The sequence below is a fragment of the Ambystoma mexicanum genome, chromosome 14 (genome assembly GCF_040938575.1).
Source record: "Ambystoma mexicanum isolate Mex_15411 chromosome 14, UKY_AmexF1_1, whole genome shotgun sequence".
NCBI lineage: Eukaryota > Metazoa > Chordata > Amphibia > Caudata > Ambystomatidae > Ambystoma > Ambystoma mexicanum.
This window is the reverse complement of record NC_090940.1, coordinates 128563821-128580993: the sequence shown is the minus strand read 5'-3', so window position 1 is coordinate 128580993 and position 17173 is coordinate 128563821. Positions and strand designations below refer to the sequence as shown.

Sequence of the window (17173 nt, the reverse complement as noted above, 5' to 3'; positions counted from 1 at the left end):
TCAGGACTTCCTATCTATGGTCTTTAAAGGGACCAGCAGACCTGGCTGCACTATTGACAGAGCCCATAGAACAGGAGGAGGAGGAGGAAAGGGACCTCGCTCAATTTATAGTTTGGTTCCACTACTACGTGGAGAAAGCCAGGATTTTGAACATAGCCAGAGAACTGGGATCCTTTGACAATAAAAACTCCAAAGTCGTGATCTGCCAGGACCTTTCCTCCTGCACCCACTCATGTTGAAAGCAATGCGCTGCTCTTAGACAATGGCTGTGGCACGGAGGGGTGCTACACAGATGGGGATAGCCTTTCTCACTGTTATTTGAGTGGGAAGGATTGAAATAACAGCTTGTCACTGAGGATGACATCCAGAGGGTTTCAGGAATGGATTAAAGAGGGTTAAAACAGGCACAATACCTTTGGCCCCTATCGAAACGCAGACCAGGGGAACGAGGGAGCACAGATGGACAGACGATCAGGGGCTGAGAAAATTCAAGAAACTGAACACGCCCTTCCCTCAAAAACGATGGACATGAACTTTCAGGGTGGTTTTGTTCCCGGGTAGAGTGCGTGGCTGGTTTTGGTTAATTGCAGTGGGTGCCGTAGTGAAGAGCCAAGAGTTTAGGAGTTACAGTAGTGGAACGGAGACTGGTGCATCGGTTGCTATTAGAGGGTGGGAATCGGACTGACTCTGGTTAGGATATCGGGAGTGGAGGATTTGTGGGTGCAAATGGGGTGGGAAATCATAGGGTGGGGTCCAGAAAATAGGCCTGTAGGGTGAGCTTAGGGAAGGGATATTTGTTAGATCAAGGGGGTGGGGTGGGGGTTGAGGGCGGGGGTGTAGCCAAAAGAGCCGATCAACGTTCTGAGTGAAAGGGGTCGGGGTGGAGGGCGATTGAAGGTTTTGACTTGGTGGTCCATATCTTTGACTTGGCGGGTGAGAGACCGGTCGGAACGCCCAGGGGTACAGGGTAAGGATGGGGCAGGGATGGTCATACGGAAGGGGAATTCAGGGGGAGTATATTGTATGGGTTGTGGGTTCAGGTTGATGCGTTTTTGTTCCGTTTTATGTGTGTGTATGATTCGGGAGATGATAGAGCACTTATATTTGCTTGATTTTTGGTTTAGAATGGGAGGCTGGGAGCGGTGGACAGCTGGGAGACAACACGCCTGGGGAAAATTCATGATTTGGGAATAAGCTTGAAAATAGGCACTCTTAAAGTGAGAGGCTACAACTCTCCCTTTTAGAGGTCATTGTTGAAAAGGGAAGTCAGGAGAGCGAAACTGGATATTTTGTGTGTGCAGGAGACTCACTTGGTGAGGGGGAAGAGAACCAATTATCAGTGGAGGTGGCATCTCTAAGGTTTACTTTTCCTCAGAACCAGGGAAGAAATATGGGGTGCTGTGGTATTGGGGAACGTCCTGCAGGTTCCAGGTTGGCGACGTAGCAGGCAACCGGGAGGAGCAATTTTTATTTTTCAAGGGCCTCTATCAAGGTTTTCTACTTATGGTTGTTTCGGTATACTGCCCCAACACAGGCCAGGCAACCTTTTGGGGCGTGGAGGGACAGCATATATGATGGTTTGTAGAAGGGGTGTGGCTGGTGGGGGGTGATTTCAACATGGCCCTTAACCCACTCACAGACCGGCTGAAAATTAAAGATTAACAGCAGAGGGAAATAGAGGAGGGAATTCGGGCAGGTTCAGAAACATTCATGTTTCCCTAGAACTAAAGGATGTTTGGGAGGTGGAGGCGTTGGCTTCCAACTCACAGGTTCCGTCGAGGGCTTTGTTTACTCACCACTCGGTGGTGCAGGATTCGTTTTCACGAATTGACTGGGTGTTTGTGGATTCGAATACGATTACTGGTGTTCTGAAGATTGACAGAAGCTCTGTTCCTTGGCCAGACCATGATTTTGTTAAGGCAGTGGTGGGGGTACGAGAAAGGGGGAGGACTAGGGGGAGGAGGCATTGCAACGATTAACTTTTGAAGGAGGCGTGTCAAACCCTCCTTGCAAAAATTAGAGTACTTCGAATTTAACGATATGGGGAGGTCAGTACGGCCACACTGTGGGAAGGATTTAACAAGAGGGGAATTAATAAGGGTAGGCTCACTGCAGAAGAACGAGACTATGAGAGAAGAGGAGTTCCTTAGAGGTAAAATAGAAGAACTATGCACAAGGGGTGAGGATTACCAGAATTAGCTTGACAAGGCTGAAGGAACTAAAAACATGTAAGGCCAAACTTAGGACCCTCATGACTCAAAACAAGTTGGGCATTGCAACGCCTGAAGCAGCAATATTATGATAAAGGGGAGAAAGAGGTTAAGTTGTTGGCGTGACGTCTCCGGACACAGACTTAGTCCCAAATGGAGAATTATCTTGCAATCAGAAGAAGGCAGAGGTAAACAGAGCAGCTTAGACATAATGGATGAATTTAAGAAATACTGTGCCCACCTTTATACTTCAGAATGGGAGGGGGATGTGCAGAGGATAAGGGGATTTCTTAATGAGCTAGATACATCAACAATACCCCCTGAAGGCACTGCCCTGCTAGAGGTTGTGTAAACCATAAAGGTAATGGAATGTGGGAAGTCCCCAGGAGGGGATGGGTATACGGTTCGGTTATATAAAATGTTCAATCTTTATTGGCTCCTACACTGGCGAAGTTATTCAACGAGGTTGTGACGGTTAAAGCCCTCCCTCCAACCATGCTTAGAGCCATATTACGGTCATCCCTAAAAAAGGGAAGGACCAGATGCAATGTCAATCGTATAGGCCTATCTCCTTCCTTAATACGGATGTCACAGATCTGGCAAAGAGCCTGGGGAATAGTCTTGGTAAGTTTCTCCCTATGCTTATTCACAGAGATCACGTAAGGTTTATTAAGGGTAGACAAGGATCGGACAACATTAGGAAGATGTTAAATCTTATCTACTGTACCCAAAAACAAAATAAGGAGGTGTATCTTGTTTCTCTTGACACAGAGAAAGCGTTTGATCAGGTGGAATGGGATTTTATGAGCGAGGCACTGACTAAATTCGGGTTTAGGGTGCACTTTAGGGCATGGGTGGAGTCACTTTACCAGGAGTCTTCTGCCCAGTTAACGGCAAATGGGATGCTTTCTAAGTGTTTCCAACTATTGAGGGGCACCAAACAAGGTTGTCTGATGTCCCCTTTCCTTTTCGCATTAGTGATTGAGCCTGCGGCAGCGGCAACGGCAATCAGAGCTAACCAGGGGATGTAAGGCATCAAATGTGAGGGGGTGGAATTTACGATTTCACCATTCATGGATATTTTGTGCTATGTGACGAACCCAAGGGATACTCTGACGGTGCTCATGAGAACACCGAGAAGCTAGGAGGCCTGGCGGGTCTTAAAATGAATCATACTAAGTCTTACATTCTCCCAGAAGGGACACCATCAATTATTCCCGGGCAAATTTAGAACTGGCAAGGGTTGACGTTAGCTAAGGAGGCTATAACTTATATGGGTATCAGGGTCTCAATTACCTTTATGGTTTTATATTGGCTTAACTATGACCCTTGATTGGGGAATTCAAGTGAGATTTGAATAGATGGGCCAACCTCACGCTCTCTTGGGTGGGGTAGAATGACAGTGGTTAAAATGAATGTACTCTCTTGATTGCTATTTGTGTTCATGATGCTCCCCACACCGTTGCCGGAGGATTTTTAAGGAGATCAACAGCATGTGTTTTAACTTGTGTGGCAGAATAAAAAGGGCTCAGATAGCATGAAAGGTTTTGAAGCTACCCAAAGAGGAAGGAGGCTTTGGGTTCCAAGACTCCTTCTTATACTAAAAGGCGGCACAAATTAGGGTGATGTTGGAACATATGATGGAGGATCTGAGGATTTACTAGTCATATTTGGTAGATTGTGCTACGTATCTGAAAAAGGTGAGAGATTTTCTGTGGGCCCTGTGACAGACCTGAGGGTGTTCTCACATGTAGACCCCAGGGATCCTTTTTTCAGATGGCCAGGGAAGGACCATAGCACTTGAATCCCGACCCTGGGGGTGGACGAGCGAGGGAGGATCAATCTGGGCAAGGGATACTTGGGGACTGTAGGAGGAACGCCCTGGGGGATACATGGTATCCCCCCCTTTCCGACACACCCCTACCTGACATCCCCACAGCTTTTATGGGATATTGCCACCAAAGTCCCCTCCTACCCCAGCGCTTTACCGTAAGGAAAAGGAGGAGAAAACACCTGGGGAAATTAAAATCGCCCCCAAATATTGATGCAATCGTCATCTCTCCGTCCTTAAAAAGACGATGACCTGATATAAACATGAGAGGACTCTTTTTCCCACAACAATACACCCCCCCACTTTTTCTGACAATCTATCCAACTTTCCTTCCCTTTCTATGAGACACTACGACTCCCAGAATTCAATTTCAGTACTGGACTGCCAGAGGACAGACAAGGAAGAGGACGACTGAGGCTAGAAAGATTACCACACATTCAGTACAATGGCCCTGTCCCACTAATGAGGTCAGGTAGGGTCAGGCACTCCGCCACAATCACATACACTTGCAACACATTACCAATCTCCCTAGGTATGACAGGAGTGGCCAGAAACCACAGAGTAAATAAACCAGGGGTACAGGGTGGTGCAGGAGAGCTGAAGAGCGAGACTGGGCATGATAAACGCTAGCAGCAGGAGAGAGGTCAAAAAGAACCAGGGGCTACAGAGAGCCGATGATAGTGAGGCTAAGGAGCCATGTCATCCCAAGGCCAGCAAGGTTCAGTAGGAACCGCCTCGAGGCTTGAGAAGATTTCCCTTTGATGTGCCAGAAGGTGCTCCATTCCTGGGAAGGTAGTGGCCTTGAGAAGGTCCGGAAGCTGACAGGGAGAGCCCCCTGGCCTCGCACATTGGAGACTGCAGTAAGCTGTCAAAGAAGCAGATGACCGTTGACAGCCGGTGAGTTGAAAGGAAAGGAAACTGGCTGCTAAAGGCAAATGTGGACAAGTATCAAAGGTTTCTGTTCCAGTGTTGAAAGATAGAAAGTGACAGAGTGGTCCTGCGTAAGAGGAAGAAATGCATTTACAAAAGTCTCTGTTACTTTGAAATGTGTTAAGCAAACTAACTGAACAGTGTTTGAAAGTGAAAGTTATAACAAAGTATGCGATTGACACTGTGGAATACAGAAACCAAGATGCACTTTGTCTATTGCAAAGAAAGGCAATTGTGAAACTAGTATTGTTGAATAGAGAAAGACGAGTTGTTTTTGAAACTATGAGGAGAGGCTGTAGTTTGGGAAAGGGAATCCCGGAAAGCCTTCATCTGAGGTGTGATCAAAAAACGGGCAGGTGACCCAGAAGTAGGAAAAAGAAGAGAAGAACTACAATACCCCTAAAGCCATTGCAAGTGACGTGCTCGAGCCCAGCAGAGGGACTCGAGCCTGACTGAGGGAGGTCCGGTTATTAAGAAAAGGGGAAACCCGGACTGGGGTAAGGAGAAACAAAGGGGCCTCATTGATCTGTGAACTATAAACTGTGAGCCGTGAACTGAGAACCGCAAATTGTGACAAACGTAGAGACGCATTTAACAGCCAAAGTGTGGCCTGCTCTAAGAACTGTGTCACTCACTTATCCTTGTCAGAGATCCGAAACCCTGTGCTTAAAACGTGGGGAAGGGAGATATCTTGGATATTATAAGAAGCCATTCTGTCATATGATTTAGTATCACAAAGTTTCCTTTTACACCATCCTTTACACTTTTTGTATACTGAAAGAGGGGGCAAGCTTAGGTTTTGTTAGCATAGGCCATTTATAATTTGACTCAGACTGACTAGGACTGTTTTCTTTATGTTTGATTGTCTAGATTACTCCCATTTTAGCTACAGGGCCAGGCAGGAGTTCTTCCAACCCTCTGAAACTACCAATAACCATGTTGAAACGAATACCCTTGTGTTCGTTTCTTACTCATGGTACCATGTCTGTCTCAGAGTCCCCACTAGGTGGATCCCTCGATATATAAGGGAACACCCAATGCTGGGAATCCTTTGGCTACTATGGATGTAAAACATGAATAGCGGGTTATCCACATAACCCCCCCCCCGAGCTCACTAAGGGCCCCCCCCCATTTCGGCTGAACCACTTAGGGGTCCAGAGGACTCAGGAGTGGTCGGACACAGGTTTTGAGAGAGTGGGCCAATTCCTTGTTAGTGGGAAATTCAAGGACCTTAGTCACATAAAAGGGATATTATGGAAGGAGAACATTGGAATCTTCCAATACCTCAGATTGAAAGGGTTGGTTTTAGGGCCGGGGGTGGAGGGAAGGGCTGCTCGGAGAGCTCACGCCATTCGAGCCGGTCCTTGAAAAGGCTCAATCAAGAAAAGGGATTATCTCCAAGTTCTATAAAGCCCTGATACTGAACACAATGGAGGGGAGACAGTTTTTTAAGACTGACTGGGATCAGGTACTGGGAGTTGCTATGCCGGAAGGGCTAGGAGAGAAAATATATAGGGTTACATTTCATGGCAACTGTTGGGAAGGGATTAAACCCAACCCACCCCCTATAGACACTTCAGAGGGAGACAAGCACCATTAAGAGAACAGTAATGGACCAGATGGGAGGGGGGGCTGTTAATAATCCCCACATGATCACAATATTATGATTCACTGATTCACCCTCCCCCCCCTTTCCCTCCCCACTCTTTGCCATGCACTTGCACTATCTGACAAGTTGTTAGGCATAGTACGGTAATTCATGGATTGTATCCTCTCCCCACCCCACCCCCTTCTCTCATTCCCTCCTGTCTTGCACTAGTAGAAATGTCTCAGGCCTAGTATGGTAGTTTGTCAGATCATTCAGAAACTTCAAGGCCTAAGAATGACGACTGTATTCCCTAGTTACCTTCCCACTTTGAAGCACTTCACTTGTGTATAAGCGCTTTACAAATAAACAATTACAATTCAATGTAGAGATTTAGACAGTGTATGAATGCGATCAAATGCCATTTTTTTGTTAGCCATAGCCAGAGCACAAGGCCTGCACGGTCACTTAGCATTCAGCGCATTAGAGCAAAAGCTGCAAAGTTGCATGAGGAAACCGGACTAGGCCCAAGCCGTAGTAAGACAAGCCACGCTGCCAGCCCCCAAAGAGACCTTCCTTTGTTCTACAAGATGTTACCAATGTTTGTTTGGAAGGAATGTGCACTGCAAGGCCATGAGATAGTACCAGGTGCCCGAGAGTGCACGTTTAGCACAGCAAGGCCAAAGTAGGCCTAGCACCCCCTTCCCCAGCAAAGCACGAGTTATGGCACCCACAACTGTCCCATTCCCGGGACCCCTGAATTCCACGATAGTAGGTGACCCCAAACCACTGACCATAAACAACCTAATAAGAAATGAGGGAAAGATGTGTGGGTTAGCTTGACCTAAGACTCCCACTGTGCCAGTCCAAGAGCATTCCAGGTGCACAGCATAATGATGGAAGTTGCATTGTTTTATAGATGCAATAATTGCCAACTCGACCTTCGTTCCCAAGAGATGATGAGCCCAGCAGACCCCACGTGATGGAAGACAGACGGGGTTGGGGCCAATGGCCTGGCATCTCCTATAGAGCGGGCTGGACATGCATAGGGTCTCACCAACCAGCCACGCAGGTTTTTACAGAATATGTGTACTTCACTAGTGACGATTTTTGGCCTTACAAGTTTATCCTTGTATTCTTGTTTGGCAGAACGCTCCGTAGCAGCAGAGTTCTTTGCTGATGCACCTATTTTTGTGGAAATAAAACGTGTTATCCTTGCAAAGGTTTCTTGGGCCCCTAGCGGTTGTATTTTTTCTGGTGTGAGCGTTTAGGGGCGTGCCTTCACAACCTCTCAATACATGCGATTGAAAAAATATAAAGGTGCTACAAGGGCGCACAGGAACCCTTTAAGGGTTTCTTAAATGGTCCCAGGGGTTTTATCGCTCTGCTCTAAGGGTTGTGGGGAGATGGAGACCTCTATTCATATGTGGTGGACGTGTCCCTAGATACAGTTTTTATGGACGGAGCGGTTGAGCGGGATCAATGAGGTTACTGAGAGGTCCATGTGGTTGGAGACCATCATGCTTCTCTTGGGGATTCTAGCAAAGAGTTATTATGAATCATACAGATTCCCGAGGACATGGGAAGCCTTTATACATGCATGGAGAATAGTGATAGCTGAAAAGTGGAAACAGCCCTCCGTCCCTAATCAGTCAAATTGGTTACAGAAGGTATAGGACGTATATCTAATGGAGAAGCCGACATACTCGGAGCATGACGATCTGACCACCTTCATTGAGGAGTGGGGTGCCTTAATGGGGACACCTGGAGGTGGTATTGGAGAACTTCCCTCCATGGAAGGGATATTGACTAGGAGTCTCCAGAGTACGGAGTGAGGTGTGGGCCTTCTTTTTTGTGGGTCAAGACCTCTTCATAGGGTAAAGCTGTTGTATTCGCAACAGGCTTTAGTGCCCCTCCTTTGCCACAGAGGTTGTTTTTGTTTTTGAGGGGTATGTGTTATCTCCTGGACTGTTTATTTTTGTTTTTTGTATTGTCCTGCATTAGGGTATCAGAATGCAAGACCTCCAGTTGTTAAGGGCATGGGGTGGATCCCTATTTAGGGAGCGGCTTGGTTATACCTTGCCCTTGTGTTGCTGTTCTGGAGGTCATGGAAAAGGGGTTTTGAGAGGCCTTTGATGGCTGGTATTTTTATAGGTTTGTCTCTTTTTGCTTTTTAAAAATTGTACCAGATATTGTTTTGTGTTAATCAAAAAGGTTCAATAAAAACAGATTGTCAAAAAAACGACATCCATCCATCACTTTTAGGTTTTAGTTTATGTCCCTAAATTAGCAAGAGTATGCCCATATGGCTGTTCTTTGCTTGCTGAATAGGGAAACAAGCTGCACCGCACTGACAGGGTCCAAATAGACAAAACATGCTAGGGTTGTATGGATCATGCAGAGCTACTGTGGCTTTTCAGCTCAGAGTGGACTGCTCGAACTGGCTGCAGGACCAAGACTTATTTGCAAAAATCTAGTTCTATTCTGTAATGGTGCAGACGGACTTAAAAACAAGATTGTATGGCAGGTTGTCCAGAGCAATGCCAATTATTACGATTAATTCAACTCGTTTTAATTTTCGCTATGCACAGGCAGAACTCAAGATTTCTTTATTTTGCCAAAATGACGGAACATCTTTCAAGAAAGTAAATTCAATCCTATGAAATCTCAAACAAGGTACGTCCCATGAAGGATTTCTGTATTTCATGTTCATAAGCTGCCTGCAACCTTTAAAGTGACTATACAGGGAGTTTCCAAAGGTCATGCAGGGAGTAATTGGTAGGTAGTAGGTAAGGGCAGAGGCAAACTGTGGTTACTGTGGTTGCCTCTGACATACAAAACTCTTGCTAGTGCACATATATCTAGCACCTCCCAAATTCTGTTTATATTTTTGGGTATGGATGTAACTTGAAGCACTCTTACCCCAACTCTTCATACCTAAGCAGCCTGTATTGTGCTTTTGCAGCTATGTGAGACAACAAGCCAGGCACTTGATTTTTGACCTAAAATGAAGGCTAATGTTCACAAGTAGATCCTAAGCGTCACTAAAACATGCAACATGGTGCATTGCTCTAATGAGAGAGGACTACCAGATTTTATTTAAAAAGACTAACAGATTCTTTTTTTTTAAAGTACACGTGCCCACGCAGAGACATGCCAGATGGGTGACAATTGTACATCATCTCTAAAGGGATTAGCTATTATTGAACATTTGCATTGTGCTCAAGCTATTATAATCAATATCAAAAGATACATCAAAAAGATCACGAAATGGAACTGTGTACTGCGAGCTGGAAGATGGTAGAAGAAAAATGAGCTTTAGGAAAAGATCCCGCAGTGCACACCCACAGAGGACACTCAGATGAAGTCATGATGCTTCTCCGTGGGTTTTCATGTATACCTATGTACTAGAGGGGTGCTAAATGTTTTCACAGAACACGTTCAGGTTATTTTACTAAAATACAATTCTCTCAATCTCTCTTAATTGACCTTTATTCCAACTTCCAACAACGCACTATCACTTTCAAGACTGTCAAACAGTGCGTGTTGTATGCCACTTGGTAGCTCCCAGGATCTGTATCATGGTGGTAACGATGTGACCAAGGTAATAAAAGAGACGAGCTGCTTCGGCTCGTCAGTCGATCCTAAACTGACTCCTGCATCCTTTGTTCCTGGGCACCATGCTGGTGCGGCACAGCTTGCTGAGGCTCTGTTGTCGGGGTCCAGCATTTAGACAGTGCCCCTGCTGGGCAACATCGTCCCCATGGACTGTCTCTGCCGTGTGACCATGGCCATGTGAGTGCAACCCCGACCTGTGGGCCCCCAAAGCCAGGGCTGCGGTGTGCTGGGTGCCCCCAGCCAGGATACGTGGCTCCGGTGCTCCGGAGGCCGCAAGGTGCCCCTGCGGTCCGCCACCAACTGTATGTTCGAACCAGTGTTCGGGATGCCGTAGGGTGCCCCTACGGTCTGCCCCACCTGCATGATTGCAGAGCGGGTGTCGGCCTGGTGATCCAGGCACTCCGTGCAGCCTGCACGGGAGACAATGAGCAGGCCGCCAACAGTGCCCTACCATGATTTCCAACTTTTAGTCGGTATAAAACCTTTAAATTAGTACATAAGAACTACAAAAACACAAAAACAATAAAAAGACTGAATTGGCACAATAATTTCAATTTCCATTGCATGGCTAACAGTTGGGGGCAAGGTCAGAATAACTCGGATCGTTGGGTCTGCTTTCCCAGGCAGCTAGGTATAAGGAATAATCACTGCTTGGTGGATATTATTTAAAATTAGTTGACATTCTCAAACTATGCTGTTTGAGGAAGAGGGATGCTGCTGCTACAACCAAAGAGGAAGGTACCTGGTGCATAGTCAGATTAACTGAATCAGTGTTCAATCTCTTGTTGATAGGAGTAGCAGAGTGTGATTTTCTCCATGATCTTAGCAAGCTCAGCTAGTGTCTCTTTCTGTATCAAAATCCTTGAACAATCTGTTATTTTGATGTCCAAAACATCTGACAACACCCCTGATTCAGACTCTGGGCCTCCCGGCTCTAGTGGTCAGAAACTGAACCACTCCACTGATTCATTTGTGGAAAGAATTTACTGAGTACTTGTGCTCCTCTTCCACATCTCTTTGAGGTGTTCCCCCATGTCTTTATCTGGTAGAAGATCCGGGTCCCAAACCTCAAGACACTGGCACAGGAGCTGCAAGCTGCAGGAACCAGAGCTGGTGCCAGACATGTAGACACTGGTGGTTCTTGGCACGGGCGCCTGAGGTATTGCTAGTTTGTCAGCCGGGGATATTGGTGGCATGGGAGTCACTAACAGAGCTAACTGAGAAGGAGGAACTGGGGCCCAACGAGGAAGCAGTTCTTTAATCAGGCCCTTGAAGTAGGATACCATGGCCTAGGATCTCAGCAAAGTCTGAAAGCGAAGGTATCTCTACAGGCTACCTGTTACTAAGCCAGAGCAGATGAGAGTCTAGGTAGCCTGATGTCCAAAAAGAGGGCCGAATCTGGTACCAATACGGCTGGCGCAGTTAGTTAGCCCAGGTGTCAGAAAAGTGCATTGTTGTTTAGGGTACTGGGTGGACCAAGCTATGGCCATCATGGGGGTATCATCTTAAGGAGTGAAGTGACCCCTGGAAACCGGAGGCGGAAGCCTTTTCGTGGGCTGGTGCTATCTAGGGGTCTCCTCAATAATGGAATCCTGAGGTGAATCGGCAGTGGTAAGATGTGGACACTGCTGAAACATATTAAAAATTCTGTTAGATTCCCCATGTGATGTGCCATCTTATGAAATAATGCTTGTGGTGCAGTAGAGGACTTTGCTTTTTTTTTATGTTCCACGCTGTCCCTCACCTGAGGACATCGGAGCAATCTCCGGAAGGAGGCAGAAGACCCTCAAGGCACGTTGCCTTGGTTTGAGTCTGAGATGGAGGCTCTGACAAATCCTTAGCCAACCAGCTGGTTAGGAGCCCAAGAGGCCATCAGTGGCAATGCTTGTACCAAATCCCTTGGGATACTCTGTGTGAGTGCAAGTGGGAGCTTTAGAGGACTTGGGGTTGCCCGAGAAGAACTGGGAAGCCCCGAGAGGTCACTCCTGGAAGCTGCTAACCTAGGGAAGTAGTCACCATGTCAGGGTGCCCCAAAAAAAGTCACTTACCTTAACAAGACAAAGGGTCTGGGTCGTTGAGGGGGCCCAACACCAAAAGCTCTCTTCCCAGTGTACTAATCTATTTTCCAGTGCCTGGTGGGCACTAAGGGCCCTGCAAGCGACCTAGCATTAGTCTGGACTAAGCATTACAAACGTAAGGAGTGTGGGTCCAGCAGTGAAAAGTGCTGCAAGCACTCCCTACAACTGGAAAACCCCACTTCAGTTCCTGACATAAACGAGGAAACCCTGGCAGGATACCCAGCACAGGAAAAAAAAAGCTAAAGGAGGAAGGAAAAGGAAAAAAATAAATGCAAGAGGGCTGTACGGTGCGCTCGACCCTGTTCATGTGCAATAGGGAACTGGCCAGTGTTGCCAGTGGACAGACTCTGCATGCACCATGGCCATGCCCCGCAAGTGCATGTGCTTCACCTCCAAATTTGAATTTGGAAGATTGTTCGACTATGCAAGTCTCGTCCCCATGGGACAGACAACCATAAAGTATGAGTATGACAGAAAATTTGCAATGGGACAGCTGGTGGTGTATTCAGAATAGGTTGTATTGCATTATGTAGATATTGTAGGTCTTTTTTTCATATGAAAGAAATTAACTTGATTGACTGAACAATGTTCTGTGTGTGTGCAGCTATAACATAGCTTCAAAGCTTAGCCTGCTTTGTGAATACACATTATATAATCTGCCACCTTTTCAAACAATAGACCCCCCCCCACACACACACACACACACACACACACACACACACACACACACACACACACACACACACACACACACACACACTTGACCCTCACAATGAACACAACAGATATCAACCAGGAAGTCTCGGGAGGATAGCTCAGCGGCAACATGCTCGCCTTGGAAGCAAGACGACACGGATCAACACAGTTTTCATCCACGGGTCCGCACTTACAAACCTCTAGGCATTAAGCGTGTTATAAATAACCAATCATATCATACAAGCACATTGGGTGTTCATTTCATGGTACGCCCATACCAAGTCTTAAAGGAAAGCAAAAAAAAAAAACACCTAGAAGCACACCTATTTACGAGCATCGGCCTAGCTGAGTCAAATAGACCTTGGAGAAATTCTGTAATATAAATAAGAAAAGGGAAAGGCAGGGTCAAACATGACCAATAACCATCCACCACTTCATCACAGACACTGTGGCTAACATGCCATTTTAACCCAACTGACTCGAGGCAGGTTACAGTTGATACACGTTTATACTGTGGAAAATCAATACTGTAGTAGTTTCAGAGCACCTAAGTTTGTCGATGGAGTGGTGTACTGCACACACAGCCTAAACCTATTCACACCTTAGTCTGCTGAAGAAAAGAAAATTAGCAAGCAACGCAGAGATTAGAGGATGTGAAAACGGGGAAATAGATGCCAGTCCTGTTAGGTGGACAATTGTTCTGCTAAATGGAGGAGTGGGATATGTGCTAAAGGGTTGTGTTAATTGGGTTGTGTTTCCAAGGCAGATTTGGAGAGTTTAAAATTGGTACAACAAGGAATGCTGGATGCACGTGGGGCTCAAGAGTGTGCTAGGGCAACCCTGGAAGTCTGTTGGCTTATTTGCCCGGGAATCTCTGCACATTGCACCTCAGGTAAAATTCCAGAATGTTAACTCTGACTGCCAAGCATAAGCCAAGAGTGGTGTTGTTAATAATAGACTGTGCATAAATGTGAATGTAGTTAGTAACAGAAGGTAAGGTAAAGGAGTGGTCAAACTAGTACACTAAAATTGAAAAAGTCCTGGCACCTCAATGTCAAAAAGGTTGCGTTTGTTCCACATCATGTCAAACTAGACTATTTTAGTTCACAGTGAGAAAGAGTGGTTCCTTATTTAGGAGTAGGCTATCAATGTATAGTAACAAATAGCCATCTACAGTCACAAAATATGCACGTTGTATTCATTAGACTGCGTGAAAGGCGGAAGGGAGAAAAAGGGCCAGTTACCTGCGATTCTGTATTTAGTGACAATCTGGCACCCTTCTATTATGTTATTATACTTTGACTGGTACCATAAGGCTATGGCTCGCTTTGTTGCTTGTACACATCTCGCCAGCACACTGCGAAAACAAAGAGCATCTCCTGGTTGCATGTTTCCAGCTCAACTCATTTAATGTGTGCTTGGAACTGATTAATTCGCTCCCTTCAATCTTCCCCCACGGAGGCAGCCATATATCTGACAGAGTGTGCTGCCATTATGACTCCAGACAAGGTTTATGAGGCCGACTAAATCTTTCCAGCCTATGCTTTTCAAAGATATCCCCAGAGGAGCTGGATTAAAAGCTGCAGAATGCAAAAAGGTGAAGTCATTTTAAGGAATCTGCCCAACGGCGCCCGAATGCAGTGTTCTGAATCTAGTGCTCTGTTTTTGGTTTTTAACAAACCGACATTTGTGGTTATTTCCATAGGTGCGCCATTTAGCCCCCTCATTGTAATACAGCCGATTTCAATGATTCTTGAGAACGAATTGGCTACCCAGAGATTTAACATTTAAAAGCAAGATACAGAGATCATTTGATTATATTTCATTAAAAAATGTAATATACATTGCCCGTTACGATTGTAATGCCCTTTCATCTTGAAAGATATGCAGATTCAATATCCATTCTTCAATAAATCACTTGTCATAATTCTGCACCATGGCAAGTACATAACAGCAGTAAAGGACTATATGTTTGCAATGCATCAAACATTGACAACAATAGCGTGTGCTACGATATGCAAACCAGAACAATACCCATCAAGATAAGGTTATGTGTGCTCTAAGATGATCAATACTATATTACCTATTTGGCAATATTCCTGCATTAAGGGTAGGACAGGTTTGTGTTTCTGAGCAGGTTCTTCCAGGCTTGTTAATGTTGGTTATCATGTGGCCTTGCATAAACAAGCACCAGACGCAAAAGTGTGTATGATTACATTGTAATGTGGTATCCCTATAAATGGGGGCGTGTTGAATGACAAGATGCGGGGCATCACCACGTCATGTATGTTAATAAAAGGGGCCATTGCAGGCACGTGCGGCACTGCAATTGAGACCCAGTTACGGCAACTCCTGTGTACTGTAGTCCTTTCTGATGTGTACGTGTACGTGTGCCATGTGACCATGGCTGCTATTCTTGCAGCAGCTCGTGAGCCCACGAGTCCGAGGCAAAAATGTGCTGGGTGCCCCCAGTATTGGTGAGGCAGCTGGTGATCCAGCTGACAGAGGGTGTCCCCTCGGCTGTAACTGACTGCATTGCCCGCAGTCTGTCCAGGTGATCCTGGACCCAGTTTCCCGCCCCGGTAGCGTGGCATAACATACATTTCCCCATTAAGCGAATGATACGTGCGTGTTGTCTATGCATGTTATTCCGAGCTTGTCGGTGTTAGTCACTGTTAAGACACCAACGTTGACGCTTCATATGTTGCAGCGCCACACCACGCTGTTTGATGTTTTCATCCTTTGAATCTGCATTTCGGCCTTTTCTTGCATTGGCGCATGCGTGCATCTCTACAGACTTGTGGGGCCTGATTCATGGAAGTGTTTTATAATGGTGCAATGCCGTAGGAAAACGTTCTGTGAATCAGGCCGGTGTCGTTTTCGCCTGTTCAGTTTCACTCCAGACGTGTTTCCCTCCATTCGTTCCGCACTTTGTTGCCGTGTATTGAGGTCACCCGGAAGAGCTATGCATGTACTAATGGATTGATCCCTTTTTCTTTTAAATGTGAATATCTGGACTTAGGCGGAGCCGATATTTGAAACTTAAACTGCAAGCCCTATTACAAGCTAAGGGCAAGGTGTGCTGAAAACTCATAATTGAAGTGGACACTTTCGATAAATGTGTCCCGAAACGAGAATACGGAATACCTAATGTAAAGCATGTTTTTTTCAACATTCTTTTTCTACATGAAGATACTCATGGAACGTCACTGTATTTGGCAGGAGTGTTTGGAGGAGGCCAGATCCGTTGCTTTTAAAATGCAGTTAAGCAGGAGCACCTTTTTGTTTTCCTATGTAAAGTGTCCAGCAACCTAAACTATGTTGCTGTCAGCACGCCATGCACTACTATTCTGAACGCAACCCTAAAGACAATTTGCCAACAATAAAGAAGGATTTACAAGATCCTGAGCATAAAAACCTGTCTTAAATTGTTAAGCTGAAAACATAAAAAACATAGCACAGCCTTTTATCCGATTGTATTCTGTTACGAATCCCCTAATCCAAAAGACACTTTCCTCTTCTGTATGCCTGTCATCTGGAAGAAAAAGTCAATAATGCTAATCAACGTTTGACTGTCAAAGAAACTGGCCTCCGAGTACAAATGTGAAACGGTACTGATCTCACCAGGAGCAGCGCTGCCACGCAATTCGGATGCTTGTCCCCTACTAGGAGTTGGAATACTAAACACTTTGGGGCTGGTTCTAAACTATGCAACACTGCCATGTGCATGAACTTCAGGCACTCTGGAAGCTCTGAAAGGGGAGAGAGGTAAGGCCAGTGGGGAGAGAAGAAAGATGCAAGCATGCTTTCCTATAATATTGATACATGCAAAAAGCAAGTACCCCAAACTCTGCGTGCAAGTCGGCTTCTAGATATCCTGTGTCTTGAACATAGAGGCATGTGTGCATCCCGTGGTGCTAGGATGCACTGGCCAGAACTGTGGTATGCAAGTTCAATGTAGAAGTTTAGTGTTCTGTTTGATGTCTGTTACCAGGGTTATTGAGATGCTGTCTGCGAGTGGCTTACTTGGTATGTATAGTGTGTTTGACTGTGGAGGCCAACTTGGGAGTGTGGGGGGGGGGGGGGGGGGGGGGCAGAAGAAAGAGAGAGAACGAACCCCAGCCACCAAGAATGCCAGAGGTACCGGAAAGAGAGAAGTCGCAGCCCTACGCACAAACGCTGCAAAGCTGGCAGAGGTAGCCGGCGATCCTGCACACGAGAACGA

General features: G+C 46.0%; 1 protein-coding gene across 38 annotated transcripts in view; it reads right to left on the bottom strand.

Annotated features, from left to right (window-relative positions):
* Positions 1 to 17173, bottom strand: part of GPHN (gephyrin) — a 2801546-nt gene that overhangs the window by 1126092 nt on the left and 1658281 nt on the right. The gene's annotated exons all lie outside the window — the stretch shown is intronic.